The sequence below is a fragment of the Macaca fascicularis genome, chromosome 15, assembly GCF_037993035.2.
Source record: "Macaca fascicularis isolate 582-1 chromosome 15, T2T-MFA8v1.1".
NCBI classification, from domain to species: domain Eukaryota; kingdom Metazoa; phylum Chordata; class Mammalia; order Primates; family Cercopithecidae; genus Macaca; species Macaca fascicularis.
In genome coordinates this window covers 95,665,033-95,683,109 of record NC_088389.1, presented here as the reverse complement: position 1 = coordinate 95,683,109, position 18,077 = coordinate 95,665,033, and the positions used below count along the sequence as shown (strand labels likewise).

The 18,077-nt window shown below is 35.4% G+C and overlaps 1 protein-coding gene and 1 pseudogene across 25 annotated transcripts in view; one reads left to right on the top strand and one right to left on the bottom strand.

Annotated features, from left to right (window-relative positions):
* RFX3 (regulatory factor X3) overlaps window positions 1–18,077 on the bottom strand; it is a 312,030-nt gene that overhangs the window by 242,401 nt on the left and 51,552 nt on the right. The gene's annotated exons all lie outside the window — the stretch shown is intronic.
* On the top strand, window positions 10,900–11,601 carry LOC123569123 (uncharacterized; annotated as a pseudogene).

The following is an 18,077-nucleotide window of genomic DNA, read 5'->3' as shown; positions in this document are numbered from 1 at the left end:
TACTGCCCAAGGTAATTTATAGATTCAATGCCATCCCCATCAAGCTACCAATGAGTTTCTTCACAGAATTGGAAAAAACTGCTTTAAAGTTCATATGGAACCAAAAAAGAGCCCGCATTGCCACGACAATCCTAAGTCAAAAGAACAAAGCTGGAGGCATCACGCTACCTGACTTCAAACTATACCACAAGGCTACAGTAACCAAAACAGCATGGTACTGGTACCAAAACAGAGATATAGACCAATGGAACAGAACAGAGTCCTCAGAAATAATACCACACATCTACAGCCATCTGATCTTTGACAAACCTGAGAGAAACAAGAAATGGGGAAAGGATTCCCTATTTAATAAATGGTGCTGGGAAAATTGGCTAGCCATAAGTAGAAAGCTGAAACGGGATCCTTTCCTTACTCCTTATATAAAAATTAATTCAAGATGGATTAAAGACTTAAATGTAAGACCTAATACCATAAAAACCCTAGAAGAAAACCTAGATAATACCATACAGGACATAGGCATGGGCAAGGACTTCATGTCTAAAACACCAAAAGCAACGGCAACAAAAGCCAAAATTGACAAATGGGATCTAATTAAACTAAAGAGCTTCTGCACAGCAAAAGAAACTACCATCAGAGTGAACAGACAACCTACAGAATGGGAGAAAATTTCTGCAATCTACTCATCTGACAAAGGGCTAACATCCAGAACCTACAAAGAACTCAAACAAATTTACAAGAAAAAAACAAACAACCCCATCAAAAAGTGGGCAAAGGATATGAACAGACATTTCTCAAAAGAAGACATTCATACAGCCAACAGACACATGAAAAATGCTCATCATCACTGGCCATCAGAGAAATGCAAATGAAAACCACAATGAGATACCATCTCACACCAGTTAGAATGGCAATCATTAAAAAGTCAGGAAACAACAGGTGCTGGAGAGGATGTGGAGAAATAGGAACACTTTTACACTGTTGGTGAACTGTAAACTAGTTCAACCATTATGGAAAACAGTATGGCGATTCCTCAAGGATCTAGAACTAGAAGTACCATATGACCCAGCCATCCCATTACTGGGTATATACCCAAAGGATTATAAATTATGCTGCTATAAAACACATGCACACGTATGTTTATTGCGGCACTATTCACAATAGCAAAGACTTGGAATCAACCCAAATGTCCATCACTGACAGACTGGATTAAGAAAATGTGGCACATATACACCATGGAATACTATGCAGCCATAAAAAAGGATGAGTTCATGTCCTTTGTAGGGACATGGATGCATCTGGAAACCATCATTCTCAGCAAACTATCGCAAGAACAGAAAACCAAACACCGCATGTTCTCACTCATAGGTGGGAACTGAACAATGAGATCACTTGGACGCGGGAAGGGGAACATCACATACCGGGGCCTATCATGGGGAGGGGGTAGGGGGGAGGGATTGCACTGGGAGTTATACCTGATATAAATGACGAGTTGATGGGTGCTGACGAGTTGATGGGTGCAGCACACCAACATGGCACAAGTATACATATGTAACAAAGCTGCACGTTATGCACATGTACCCTAGAACTTAAAGTATAATAATAATAATAATAAAACAAAAAATAAAGTTCCGAGATACTTCTTAAAACCTGGAAACCATAAATGAATACAATGGTATCTCATCATCAGTACAGAGACTGCACTTCCCCATTCCAAGTACTTCACTTCTATTAAAACAGTCTACACTTGTGTTTTAGTTTGTGCTGACAGAGCAATACCTGAGACTGGGTAATTTACAAAGAACAAAAACTTATATCTGACAATCCGTGGCTGGAAGTCAAGGTGTAGGCAGGTTTGGTTGTCTGGTGAGGGCTGCATCCTCCAGAGTGGAGGAAAACTGTGTCCTCACATGGCAGAAGGCAGAAAAGCAAGCTCCTGAAGGCTGTGGAAAGCTACTTTTACAGTGGTCTTATTCCCACTCACAAGGGAAGGAGTCCTCATGACCTTATGACCTCTTAAAGGTCCCACGCTCTAATAATATCACATTGGCCCTTAAATTTCTACATCTCACTTTTGGAGGAGACACATTCAAACTATGGCACTGTGGGACATGGCAGTGACAGTTAAGGCACAACTTCCCAGGTCTTTTCACATGAACTTCCTTTAAAACATATCCATTTGATTCGTGGCTAGTGTGATAATCTGACAAACCTATATGCAAAATTTTATGTTAATCATTATTACAGACCATCTTAGTTTCAGCCAATCACTTCAGATGGCTAAGCTTTTTTCAATCCTAATTCCTTCATCCAAACTATTAGCTTTTGCTCCCAGCTTTATGTGATATGCAAATATGATGTGCCTGTTTAATCCAAGTCCATGATAAAAATGATTAATAGAACAGAGTGAGAAAAACGGCCACGTCATGTCACTGGAAATACCTTTCTCCAAGCTGATATCAATTCATTCATCAAAATATTTCAACCATCCATTAATTTACCTGGCCCAATAACCCAACTCCCAATTTGGCCATCTGTTAAATATTTCATAAACATTTCATGAGACACTGTCTGAAACCTTACTAAAATCAACTTACTCCAACTATATAGGGAGAAAAAAAAATCACATATTTAACATGACACACTCCTGGTGAGCCCATGTGGTCCCTAGAGGACTGCTCCTTTTCTAGGTAAGTCCTCACAAGTCATCTGTCTAATCATCAGTTAAAGAATTGTCCCAAGGGCCAGGCACGGTGGCTCATGCCTGTAATCCCAGCACTTTGGGAGGCTGAGGCAGATGGATCACGAGGTCAAGAGATCGAGACCATCTTGGCCAACATGGTGAAACCCTGTCTCTACTATAGAAATTAGCTGGGCGTGGTGGTATGTGCCTGTAATCACAGCTACTTGGTAGGCTAAGGCAGGAGAATAGCTTGAACTGGGAGGCAGAGGTTGCTGTGAGCCGAGATCATGTCATTGCGCTCCAGCCTGGAAAGAGGGCGAGACTCCATCTCCAAAAAAAAAAATAACAAAACAAAACAAAAAAAAAACAAAAGAAAAGAATTGTCCCAAGGATAAACATAAAACCTACTAATCTTAAAATAGCAGAATTCTACCTTTTTCTCTCTTTTTTGAAAATAAAAACAGTATCTCCATGATCATTAGTTTTCTGTCATCTCTGTTACTGGTCATAATGGTTCAAAGATTACCTAACCATTCATATTTGCAAGTCTTTTAATCCAAGGACATTAACTAGTTGAGAGCAAAAAAGTGCTTTCTCATCATTGTTTTACCTTTCTTAACTTCAATTCCCTTGCTACTGTCATTAGTGTTCTTTACTGAACTTGAGTATCATTTTCTTTTGATAGAGAAATTAAAAACCCAGGAGTTCCATAACTCTGCTTTCACTCTACTATCCAGTGTTACATCTGTCCCAACCAGTAGTTTATTCTTTTATTATTATTTTTTTCATGATCTGAACATAACATGTTCCAGTACTTAGTATCTTTACAAGCCTCAATTCATTTTAGGATTCAGCTTCCTGTATGCTATTCTCTCAGCTTTATATGACATTTGTATTTGTGTCTCAACCTTTTCTTACTTATGAGAACCATTTTTGCTTATATGGTCAGTGTTTCACTTTAAGGAACTCCACACAATTCACTCATTCAATGAATGTTTTACTGATTGCCATCTATACGCAATTCACCAAACTAGAGTAAAGAATACAAAGATACCTGAGATCTATCTGGTCTCTGTCTTCAAGGAATCTAGACAGATATATAGACTGCTAGGTGGAATTGTAGGCTTCTATATTCCCAAGATAAAAATAAGTGCTGTGTGAGCAGAGTACACAGCAACTAGCTCAAGCATGAAATAGCTGCTTAAGTCTTCATCAAGGAAATGACATCTGAGTTGAGTCGTGAGGAAGCAGTCATTAGAAGACTGGAAGTATCCTAGGGAACAGCATGTGCAAAGGCATGGCAATATAAAAAAGGACATTGTTTTCATACGGGAATGATGCAGCTAGGATTTAAGGTGCATGAAGTGTAATTCCAAGAGATAACTTAAAAATATGGGGTCAGTTATAAAAAAGGCCTTGTAATGTAAGTCTCCAATATATAGAATAAATAAAACAAAGCAAATACTCTCTAAAGAATACTATGCAGCAGTTAGGAGTAGCAATATAGATGTATGCCAATGATACAGACAGATCTTTAAAACAGTGCTGAGGTCAAAATAAAAAATGTCTAGAGCAAAACACAAGTAATGCAAATTTAAAATACAGGCACGTCCAGTATTTGTCTGCACACAAAATAAATCTACATGTTTTACAAGGACACATACAAATAAAAAGATTCAGATCAGAAACATCAGAATTTACCTATGGAGCAGAAGAGTAATGGGGGTGGGAAATAGAAACAAAGTGATTTTTTTTAAAGCAGATATACACCTGTTTTATGACCCCCAAAGTCTGTATGTTTTCCTATAGGTGACAAAGGCTTTAAAGCCGGGGAATGGCAAAATCTAATGTAGCTTTTAGGAATAAAGTTTGGCACAGTGTAAAGAATACAGTCCTGTAGTTGTAGTTTCTTCTGGAGTCAATGAACATGGGTTCATTACCCTTTATCTACACATGCTTAATAGATCTTTGTTATTCTGTAAGAAAAGGCTAAGTATAAGACTAAACTACCAATAAGTAAAGATGGATGTAGAAACTTTGGTAGTAGAAGAAAGTGAAGACAGGAGCTGACAGGGAATAAGTAGTTACAGATAAAAGCAGCATCTTAAAACTCAAATTTGATTATCTGCCAAGAATACTATTGAAAACATTCCTGAATTGCAGCAGACACTGAATTAAATAAATGCTAAGAATTTCACCAAATTGAAGATCTGTTCATTTTCTTATAAGTGTGCCAAAGGGAGAGCAATGAGAAATTAAAACAATGCCCCTCTGACTATGTCTTGGGAGCTCAGAGTAAAGATCTCTGGAATAAACTCATATGCGCCCTATCACTTGAGAGATGAATCTTGCATTACACCAAGAACTGCTTCATCTGTACAAACAGACTTTCTATAGAACTGTAACTGAACACTACAGGCAATGAGCCAACACTTTTAAATTTCATCAAGCTCTAGTGCCAGGTGACAACTGTTTGCTGTGACATGATTTATGCAACACATTTCATCTAGTTATCTCAGAATCAAAGGAATTTTACCAAAGGGTTCTCATTCAGATAAACAGGAAGAATTTCTACCCCAATCACATCTGTGAAAAGTGGAAGACACGTGGTAAGTTTCAGGACAAGATTCTACTGATTAAATTCTGAGAATAAAGGACTGGAAAACATAAAATTGGCACACTTACTGGGCACTCCTCTATTATGAAGACACTGTTTTACATTTGGATGCAGTGAGCTAACTAAAAAGAGACACAAATCAAAATAAATGGTATGAATAATAAGTGAAAGTATACATAATACATAACAATACTTATTTATATAACTTTACATTTCCATAGACACACTCGTGAGGGTCAGAATTTTTTGTTTTGCTCCTCCCTTTTTGTTCTGTGCTTCAGTAATTTCATGGGGATTCTTTTCCTTCTCAATCTTCTCTTGAAGTATCACTTCAGCCCCTAGTTATCTCATCCTACTACATTCTTATCCATTTTACTCAGAGTAAGTTATAGTTTGATAGAAGGTAGAATTTAAAAGAGGACATCTTCCAATAATGACTCTAACACAATTTCATTTTGAAAGTATTTTACCTAAAGAAGGGTATCTATGTTATCCATGGATGGTAAGAGTATGGGTGTAGTTCCTTTCCTCTTCATAACGTACGTGTTGCTTTTGTAATCGAGGAAAGGGGTTTTAAACAATGATATAGTGACATGATGGAGGAAAAAAACTTTATTATAACAAATGTTCAACTAAAAAAGATGGTTGGTTACACATCAAAGGACCCTAGTCTGGGATCTTCCTCTTGCCTTCTACCATTACTCTGGCTTACAACCCAGCTTAGATATGAATACACAAACCATAAGCTTTATTGTAGGGAATGTGACAAATTGAACGATGGAAGGCAGGGGCCAATAAAACCTAAAATTTACATTTCAGGTACTTAGAAAAGATACTAAATCTATTCTGGGCTCTACAAATTACATTGTATTTTACTAATATGCTCAATTTTCTTATGAGATGCAAATAAAATCAACACCAATTTAAGAACACAAATCCTCTTGCACCTCAATCTATGCATGGATGAAACTAATATTTTAACAACATCACATAATAGATTTAATATTATTTTTAAAAAGTCCTTGTTCCATAAAACAATCATCACCCTATTTGCCCAGTTTTCCTCTACCTTGTACTCATCAAGTAAGATAAACCAACATTTTAAAAAATATAATTTTCAATGTTCAATTTTAGTTTTCTTAGCTCTAAACTTGAAGTTGATAAACTTAGTCATTATAAAACCTTATTCATGTCACTTAGTTCATTTCGGTCTACTTTAAACGAAGCAGGATTTCACAGACTCTCAGAGCTAGTACCTTACCTCCCTTAATCCCATCCCAACCCCACCTCAGGCTTAGTTAGTTAAAAGCTACATGCCCATTATCAAAAAAAGCTTCAAAACACTGTACTATTTTCTTGCCATTTCCAAGTATGCATGCTTCTATTTCTATAGTAAGAAAAGACAATGCTTCCCTAATCACTTAACCCATTTCCTAACAACATATTTTTATTACATGTCTAACACAGAACTATAAACGCCTCTCAATACTTCTCCTATAGTCTTACTCTAATGTATTTAATATTCTCACAGATTATTTTTCTTATGACAGGTTATCAATATTTATAAAATCTGGTATTTTTTGGTACTTTTTAAACATCCATCGCTGAGATTTACTATTTCTTTTTTCTCATTATTTATTTAAAATATGTACTTAATATCAATAATATTTATCAAAACTAGGTAGACAAAATATATGTAGCAAATGTTTACAAAGCTCTTCACAAGGTTAAAATTCTAATATTTTTTAAATACATAAGAGAGCAACAAACTATTTTCATCACATAAAAATATAAGTTGAGTTTCATGTTTGTCACTCAATAAAGTTCACCATTTTTATTCATTTAATCCAACTTCCCAATCATCCAAAACAATTTTAACAGATACCGTTTTAGACGGTAGACAGCATTTGTCATCCTGATCCTAAAGTTCACAGAATGCGCTTTGGATGAAAATAGAACAGTTTTAACACCAACATGTAAAAAGTCACCCAACGAGGTCAAATCAGTGACTAAGCAATCTAAATACATCTATCAGTTTTCTCATCTAAATGGGATACAATTTAAAAACTACTGCATGTTCAAGGAATAGTTTCTTGCCACAAAGAACTGTTAATAGAACAATATTATGCTAGAAAAAGAATTTTTTTAATTTAATGTAACGTAACAATTACCACTGACAAGTTGTTAAGTTGAAATATAAACAAAGTATGACAATGAGAATGTACAAGAGATTTCACAAAATGTTTACATGAACAAAAACAAAATAATATAAGTATTAACATCTCTGTGAATATATTTTCATATACCATATCTATGGTTTATTGATATTAAATTAATATCCAAGGTTATTAAATTTTAATTTGCATATCAATTTTTACAAATGCCTATATAAGCATACCTACATAAGCTGTTTTATTTTCTGTTTTACTTTTTGTTTTTACATACAAATAATCATTTGGAGACCATCTGAAAGGGAGAACACGCCCTTCAATACTAAAATATTTCTTATTTCAGTCACAAGAACTAAGTTGTTTAAGTGCCACAAGTGAACTTTTGTGGTTTCCAATTCATAATTAAGTTGGGGTTTACCCCTCCTGAAAACAAAAGGGGGAACATTTCCCAACTCATTTTATGAGGCCAGTGTTACCCTGATTTAAAAAAGAAAAAAGTGATAAACATACTACAAGAAAATTTAACTACAGACCAATATCCCTTAGACAAATAACAAAATATCTGTAACAAAATCCTATAAAACTCAGCAACATACATATAAACAGATAATGACAAAATGGGATTTATCCCAGAATTCAAGGTTGCTTTATCATTAGAATATCAATCAGGATATTTTACCAGATTAACAGACTAAAAGAAAAAGTATAAGGTCATCTCAATTTAACATTCACTCACAAATAACCCTCAGCAAACTGGGAATGGAAGGGAATTTCCTCAGCCTAATAAAAGGCATCCAGAAAGAAACTATAGCTAATATCATACTTAATAGGGAAGGACTGAATATTTTCTTTCTAATACAAGAGGGCAAGGATATCCTCCCTCTCCATTTTTACTCAACACTGTAGGTCCTAACCAAAGCAATAAGGTAAGAAAGATTAATAAAAGGCACACAAATTAGAAAAGAAGTAGTAAAAACTGTCTTTATTTACAGACAACATGATTGTCTATGCAGAACACTTTTAAGAGTTTACCAAAAATTAAATAAAGCTATTAGAAATAGTGCATTTAGTACATCGCAATGTTACAAGGTCAAAATATAAAAAGTGTACCATACTTCAATACTAGTCATACTGTATTTCAATACTAGCATTGCTAATATTGCATTGCTAGCATTATAATAGCATGTGATGTCACTTATAATAGTATTAAACATATAATAGGAATAAACTTAACAAAAAATACATGCAAGAATTATGCACTAAAAACTGCAAGACACTGGTTAGAGAAATTAAAGACCTAAGTAAAGAAAGAGACATATCATGTTCGTGGATCATAACACCCAATATTGTTTAATATATTAATTTTCTTGAAACAGATCTATAGAGTCAATGCAATTCCATTCAAAATCCCAGTAGGCTTTTAAAATTTTATATGAAAATGTAGAGGATGTAAAGTAACCAAAACAATTTTGAAATACAAGAGAAAGTGGGAGGACTTATATATTACTTAACTGTAAGACTATAAGCTACAATAATCAAGAAAATAGGGTATTGTCATAAAGATAGTAATTTAAAAATGTAATAGAAATAAACCCACATATATATGGTCAATTAATTTTTCAATGAAAACGCTAAGGTAATTAAATGGAAAAATTCTTGTCTTTTTCAGCAAATGGAACTGGAACAATCACATACCCATTTGGAAAGATACGACACCTCACATCATATACAATAATTAACTAAAAATGTATCAGAAGCCTAAAAATGAGATTATAAGCTACTAGAAAAACATACGAGGCAATCTAAATGATATTCGTTTAGATAAAAATCTTTAACACTCCACAAAAAGCACAAAAGAAAAAAATCAATAAACTGGGCTTCATCAAAATTAAAGGCTTATTCTTTGAAAAGGCACACTTAACAAAATGAAAGCACAAGCCGATAGACTTGGAAAAAAAATTGGAAAACATCTCTGATAAAGGACTTGTACCCAGAATATGTAGAGGTATATATAGAACTCAATAAGAAGGAAAAAAAGAACTGTTTTTTCAAAACTAGGGGCTGGGCACTGGGGCTCACGCGTATAATCCCAACATTTTGGGAGGCCAAGGCAGGAGGACTGTTTGAGCCTTGGAGTTCAAGACCAGCCTGGGCAACATAGGGAGACCCCAGTATCTACAAAAAGTTTAAAAATTAGCCAGGCATGGAGGTACCCACCTACGTTCCCAGCTACTCAGGAGGGTGAGGTGGGAGGATTGTTCGGGCCCAGGAAGTCAAGGCTGCAGGGAGCTGTGATCATGCCATTGCACTGCTGCCTTCATAAATACAAATGAAAATAAAAAATAGGGAAATGGTTTGGACACTTTACATAAGTACATATGCAAATGACCAAAAAGTACATGAAAAAATGCTCAAACAATTAATCATTTTAGGGAAATAAAAAGTAATGTAACTGTAATGAGTTACCATTACACTTTCATTAGAATGATAGCTAAAATAAAAAGAACTGTTAATACCAAGTGTTGAAAAGGATATAGAGCAACTGGTAGGAATGCAAAATGGTACAGCCACTTTGGAAAACAGTTCGGCAGTTACTTAGAAAAGTTAAAACATACCCTTATCATATGACTCAGCAATCGCTTCGTACACATTATCCGAGTAAAATAAAAACATATGTCCATAAAAACACTTATATTGCATAACACTGTGTCTGCATAACTGTTTTATTCATAATAGCTAAACCCTGAAAAAGAAAAATTCCAACATATAGTAATCAGAATAAACAAATTGTGGTATAGCCACACAGTAAACTACTGCTCAGCAATAAAAAGGAACAAACTGCTGATCCATATACAGGTAAAATCTAAAAGAGGCCAGGTGCAAAAACTACATACTGCATGATTCCATTTATATAAAATCCTAGAAACAGCAAAACTGTAGTAATAGAAAGTAGATCTGTGGTTGCCAGGAGCAAGGAGATAGGGTAAAGGATCGACTACAAAAGGGCAGGAACAAACTTTTAAGGGTGATGGAAATGATCCATATTTGGTTGTAATGGTGGAACACAACTGTATACATCCGCCAAAACTCATCAAATTGTACACTTAAAATTGGTGAATTATACTGTAAGTAAATTACATCCTAATAAAGCTGATTTAACAAATAAAAGCAATTAAATATATGTTGAGGACTTTTACACTGGTGGTAATGTTTGATAACTTACCCATCCAAGAAACAGTTCCAACTTGTTAGATTTGAACAGGTAAAAATGAAAATACTAAAAAAAAAAAAAAAAAAAAAAAAAAAAAATTCAAAAGGTATCAGTGGAAAAGTAAGTGTCTCTCGCATCCCTATGACTCTATGCCTTTTACCACTTAATTTATATTCACACGGAAACAATATTGCTATTTAAGGAACAGTTAATTAACAATATGTTAAAGGGGTGCTTTATTAAAATAGAAGAATCACTAACTCATAACAATATGCAGGTCATTCTTTTCCAGAGGGGAACCTTCCCCAAAGCCCTTGAAATCTGAATTCTTTACCCCTATAAATCAAGGGTATCAGTAGTCTGACAGCATCTTAGTATCTCACTTCTAACAACCTGCCAATCCTTGTTCTAATATCTTGTGGCAAATACAAACCATTTCTCATTATATGTTAATCTGTTTTTCTTTCTTTCTTTTTCTGAAACAGAGTCTCACTCTGTTTCCCAGGCTGGAGTGCAGTAGCATGATCTCAGCTCACCACAACCTCCGCCTCTGGGGTTCAAGTGATTCTCCTGCCTCAGCCTCCTTAGTAGTTGGGATTACAGACATGCACCACCACGCCCAGCTAACTTTTTCTTTTTTTTTTTTTTTTTTGTATTTTTAGTAGAGACAAAGTCTCATCATGTTAGCCAGCCTGGTCTTGAACTCCCAACCTTAGGTGATCTACCTGCCTCGGCCTCCCAAAGTACCGAGATTACAAACGTGAGCCACTGCACTTGACCCATATGTTAATCTGGATATACTACAAGTTCGATGAAAATATCCTTAAAGAGTAACTACAAAAATCAAAGCTATTATTCTTGTTCTACAGGAGTTTACAGTATACAAAGAAGAGAAGGTATATAAACAGGGCATTTTTATTAATAATACAAGATATCATATATCTCAAAACAGAACAGTAAGTGGGAAAGACAATAAGTATTGCTATGGTGAAAAAAAGCAAAAGCAAAAGTGGACTCAAAGGAGATGGGGGAACTTGACTATTCCTAAAACACAGGATTTGAAAAAAAAAAAAGTGAAGGACAGCATTCTTAGCAGGGCAAAGAATAGGAGAATGACGTAGCTGTGACCATATGAACAACATTTTCATTGATCAGAGTAGAGACAACATATTTGAGTGGGAAAATAAGAGAGAAATACAAGATTTGAAGTACAGAGCTTATTCAAACAGCATTTATTAAGTACCTACTATATGCCATGCATAGTACAGAAATGAGCTGTTTGAAAAGAAATTCCAGACTAAGAAATTTTGTCTTTTTACTCTGTAGCAGGAAAATAGAGTTCTAAAGAACTCATGGCAATTTTATACAACATTATTTTAACCAATCTTGGCAACAAATAATTTTAAATAATAGAAAAACAGAGACTCAAAATGGCCATACTGCCCAAGGTAATTTATAGATTCAACGCCATCCCCATCAAGCTACCAATGAGTTTCTTCACAGAATTGGAAAAAACTGCTTTAAAGTTCATATGGAACCAAAAAAGAGCCCGCATCTCCGAGACAATCCTAAGTCAAAAGGACAAAGCTGGAGGCATCACGCTACCTGACTTCAAACTATACTACAAGGCTACAGTAACCAAAACAGCATGGTACTGGTACCAAAACAGAGATATAGACCAATGGAACAGAACAGAGTCCTCAGAAATAATACCACACATCTACAGCCATCTGATCTTTGACAAACCTGAGAGAAACAAGAAATGGGGAAAGGATTCCCTATTTAATAAATGGTGCTGGGAAAATTGGCTAGCCATAAGTAGAAAGCTGAAACTGGATCCTTTCCTTACTCCTTATACGAAAATTAATTCAAGATGGATTAGAGACTTAAATGTTAGACCTAATACCATAAAAACCCTAGAGGAAAACCTAGGTAGTACCATTCAGGACATAGGCATGGGCAAAGACTTCATGTCTAAAACACCAAAAGCAACGGCAGCAAAAGCCAAAATTGACAAATGGGATCTCATTAAACTAAAGAGCTTCTGCACAGCAAAAGAAACTACCATCAGAGTGAACAGGCAACCTACAGAATGGGAGAAAATTTTTGCAATCTACTCATCTGACAAAGGGCTAATATCCAGAACCTACAAAGAACTCAAACAAATTTACAAGAAAAAAACAAACAACCCCATCAAAAAGTGGGCAAAGGATATGAACAGACATTTCTCAAAAGAAGACATTCATACAGCCAACAGACACATGAAAAAATGCTCATCATCACTGGCCATCAGAGAAATGCAAATCAAAACCACAATGAGATACCATCTCACACCAGTTAGAATGGCGATCATTAAAAAGTCAGGAAACAACAGGTGCTGGAGAGGATGTGGAGAAATAGGAATGCTTTTACACTGTTGGTGGGATTGTAAACTAGTTCAACCATTATGGAAAACAGTATGGCGATTCCTCAAGGATCTAGAACTAGATGTACCATATGACCCAGCCATCCCATTACTGGGTATATACCCAAAGGATTATAAATTATGCTGCTATAAAGACACACGCACACGTATGTTTATTGCGGCACTATTCACAATAGCAAAGACTTGGAATCAACCCAAATGTCCATCACTGACAGATTGGATTAAGAAAATGTGGCACATATACACCATGGAATACTATGCAGCCATCAAAAAGGATGAGTTTGTGTCCTTTGTAGGAACATGGATGCAGCTGGAAACCATCATTCTTAGCAAACTATCACAAGAACAGAAAACCAAACACCGCATGTTCTCACTCATAGGTGGGAACTGAACAATGAGATCACTTGGACTCAGGAAGGGGAACATCACACACCGGGGCCTATCATGGGGAGAGGGGCGGGCGTAGGGATTGCATTGGGAGTTATACCTGATGTAAATGACGAGTTGATGGGTGCAGCACACCAACATGGCACAAGTATACATATGTAACAAACCTGCACGTTATACACATGTACCCTACAACTTAAAGTATAATAATAAAAAAAAAAAAAACAGAGACTCAGGAAGGTATATGCATATGCTTAAAATCATATAGCCAAAACCAAAGCAAAAATCCCACATCTTCCTATTCCTAGCTCCATGCTCCTTGTCTTGCTCTACTGGCTATATCCTTTAGTCCTCTTCATTTTCTCAAGCAAATAATAAATTATTAAAAGAAAAAAAAGTGATGCAATAAAAGTAAAGTTTTAGTCAAATGCATATGGCTAGGTTGTACGGTTGAATTAAAAGGTAAAGAACATGGATAAAATGAAATCTATTAGCATAGGTTGGCACAAAAGTAACTGTGGTTTTTGCCAATTACTTTTGCACTAACCTAAAGTTACTGTAATAATCTAGGAATTGGTGGTAGCAGTAGGAACAGAAGCCATTGGATATGAGACTTTGTATAAAAAGATTCAATTTTGAAAATACCAAGAGATTCAAAGATAACTAGGTGATTGGTAAGTAGAGCCACTGGCAAGATGTAAATATCAAGAAATGAGTCTATTTTGTTGGGGAAATCATCTACTGTGGTCAAATTATTGCCCAAAGTCAAAGATATTAGATCAAACATTTCACAAGTTTCTACCCCTGAAACAGAATAATCCAGAGTTTACTACCATCCTTGGATCTTTTATTTACAAATACTTATCATTTTCTGTCTAGACTTAAAGCCTAGACACCACCGTCTATCCAATCCCCAGAGGTATTCATATCCATAAAGCCCAATAAGAGTTTATGCCCACTTCCTGGAAACCTCTAAGAGAGAGCTGATATACCTAAATCTAAAGAAATACACACGCACACACGTGTACAAGCTGCCAGTGTACAAGCACGTGTGTGTGTGTCTGTGTGTGTAATTAAGTCTATCATTGAGCCAAGGCTTTCTTTCAGGGAATCAGGGTTATTTGTCAGTCATAAGTAAATGACTAATCTCTATATCATACATTAAGGCTTGCAACTGAGAAAGTATTTTTAAACCTACATAAAGATGAATCTATCTTCCCTCTTATATGAAAATTATTTCTCAAGGAAAGGTTATATTCATAACTTCTTCCAAGGTCCTGAAGAATTCCATTCACTTATGATATTAATTTTTTAATGAAAATACTGGACTAGTAGCTCTTTAATAATTATAAATGAAGACATCCAACAGAATAACTAGTCTTCAAAAGAGGATAACAAAGAGGATGAGGATCAAAGAAGAGCTAAACCCAAGTAAAAGCATATGAAACCTGGAATGTAAAGAACAGAGGTCAATGCTGCTCTTTGCGATGGCCAGTAGAGGCTGCCAGTGTACAAGCACACACAGGGCTTCCCCTCCCCGCCTGCCACAGACACAGAGTTGTCAACAAAATAAGAAACATTTCCATGGTATAATATGAAGCCCAGCACTCTAGGCTCATCATAGAGCATCATGAAGCAGCAAACACCAAGGGTCCTTTCAACCGTGGCTTCTCAGTATATGTCATGGGAACAAAAGAATGCCAGAATATTTTTCGAGTACTTTTGAAACATGATCGCATTTAGCCACTGTCTGACCAAAAGAAACCACCAATCCTATGTCATTACCTTTCCAGAAATGATACCTCAAGTTTTATAGACATGTAAAAATGGGTACCTTCCATGAAAAATAACTCAATTTGGAGCCTTCAAAATCCTTATTTGAATAGATGTATTACTCGGCTTCTTCAAATACAGTGAATTGTTACAGCTAAAAGAAATTTTCAGTTACTGAGTACAGAGACATAATTTTTGATCTAAAATTTATAAGTATCATTCTTAAATTACAAATACTAACATACTTAAAAGGAATTTATTGATATTCCGCAGTCAGGTGAGATTCTGTCCATCTGCGCCCCTCACCCAGAGCCAAAAACATAAAGACACTCAAGTACACCAAGTGGCAATCACTTTTTAAAATTCATTTCATGAATCTGCTCTACAATTTTAAGAATTATGTATCTGGCCCTTTTTGAGCTCCACAACACTGCTGTTTCTTGTAGAGAGAAACTTTGCCGTCAATCACTGCTCCCTTTTGCCACGCAAATATGTGCTGCAGCTTTCACTTGTCACTCCTATTATATGTAATGTAGGCAGCTTAGCACTAAATCAATTTAAGGAACTGCAGGAGTTAAATACATACATTATTATTATGATGACTGAAAAGGCAATGAATGTCTTGCAGCTCCATTTGCTTTCTTTGTTAAGAAAGAAAAAGCTAATTATCTGCAGCTGTCAACCATGAAGACCTAGACCTATTTAAGTCAACATCAGCCTTGGACAACTGAAAATATTTCTCAGATTTTTACCCGATTGTTTTCTTTTTGAAAAGAAAGAAAGAAAGAAAAACCACATACTTTCATTACAAAATATTAAACATTCTAAAGGGTAATGTAAAAACAAGTTGAAAAATGTAAAACTACATACTTGTATCCCTTTTCATAACCAACTCATTTAATATTTTTTAAAACTGCCTGTCAGTTTTTCGTAATACCCACTCTCTAATTAGTGTAGTCAAAATTTAGAAAAATGCAAAGCATCTCCACATAAATTCATAAAAAGAAATTCAAGTGAAAGCCCAGACTATTGGTTACAATGAAACTATGTTACAGATGATCAAGGGATAAATTCTGTTCATTTATTTAACAAGAGAAAGAAACACACGTCCAAAGTTGAACTGCTGCAAAAAGACAGAAAATGCACACTGAATTTGTGTTCAATGTAGGAACACCAATAGGTTATGCTTCTGTGTTCATATACTATTTCATATATATTATTTTCTTTACCTGCCAATCTTCTATTTTCTAGTCTAGTATCATTAGAATCTAGAACTAAATACTTGGTTTTGAATTTTCTTTTTTCAAATTTAAGGATCAACTTGGGTATTTTTCCAGGACACCCAATAAGGATGAAAACAATATTTTCAGTAAGTCAAAGATAAAGTCAATATATAAACTATGAAACCTCTCAACGCTGTGTTCAAAAAGTGGACAAAGGTCATTATTCTTGATTGTGAACAAATTTTTTTGCACTTGTTTTTACTGGTAATGATTAAATATTATTTTCCTATTATTTTCTTTGGAAGAGCTCTTCTTCTCATGGGAATACACTTAAAACTATTTTACAATTTCACATTAAAATACTGTCCAGTTAGCTTTCAAATAATTTTTAGACACCAATACAGATAAATTCAACCGTACAAAATCAACAATGTAAGAAAAACATGACATGTGACCAAAATAATTATAGTTTTAAAAATTATAGCTCATGTTGCAGTGAGCTGAGATCACACCACTGCACTCCAGCCTGGGCAACAGAATTTATTTATTCTGTATCAAAAAAATAAATAAATAAATAGCTCGTGTGTAAGTCCCTAAACCAGTCTTAAAAAGGAAGCCTTTTCAAAGTACACCTGACCTAGAACTCCAAGATGCTGATTTGCCACAAGCACCCCCTGCAATCTTCAGGGATCACTATTGTAATCCCCAGTCTCAAATGTGTTAGAGACAAGAAAGAGAAGGTCAAGAACCATTAGTATAAGTAACATAAAAATCAAACACATCTCAGATCCAAAGAATGATATATAAAAATGGAGAGCCAGTCAGGTTTAAGTACAGACATAGACATGGCCTATGTGGTAGGTTAAAACAACAACAACAACAGAAACAACAACAACAAAAAAAAACAGTATAGTTATGTGGCCACAAAATACTAAGTAAATTTTTCACTGTCACAAACTAGTAACTGACAGGAGCAAGATTCCATCTCAGCTTTTCACAACAAAGCCCAGATTTTTTTTTTTTTTTTTTGAGACGGAGTCTTGCTCTGTCGCCCAGGCTGGAGTGCAGTGGTATGATATTGGCTCATGGCAAGCTCTACCTGCAGGGTTCATTCCATTCTCCTGCCTTGGCCTCCCGAGTAACTGGGCCTACAAGGTGCCCACCACCACACCCAGCTAATTTTTTGTTGTTTTTTTTTTGTTTTAGTAGAGACAGTGTTTCACCGTGTTAGCAAGGATGGTCTCAATCTCCTGACCTCGTGATACACCTGCCTCGGCCTCCCAAAGTGCTGGGATTACACCCAGCCAAAGCCCAAATTCTTTTCACAGCCTGATATTACCTCCAGAGTTCATCTCTGATATGGCTTTACATTTTCAGAAATCTGTATCTACTGTGATTGAGAGACAGTTGCTATCCTTTATAATTGATGATGCTAGTGAGAATGTTATCCTCTATGCATATAAACAGAGCAGAATTGACAAAAATATTAGGAGGTGATCCTTGTCTTAAAATGAGCAGGATAAGATAGATGACCTTCAAAGGTTCTTCTAGCATTCTAACATTCTATGAGTAATTTATTTTATTAAGATG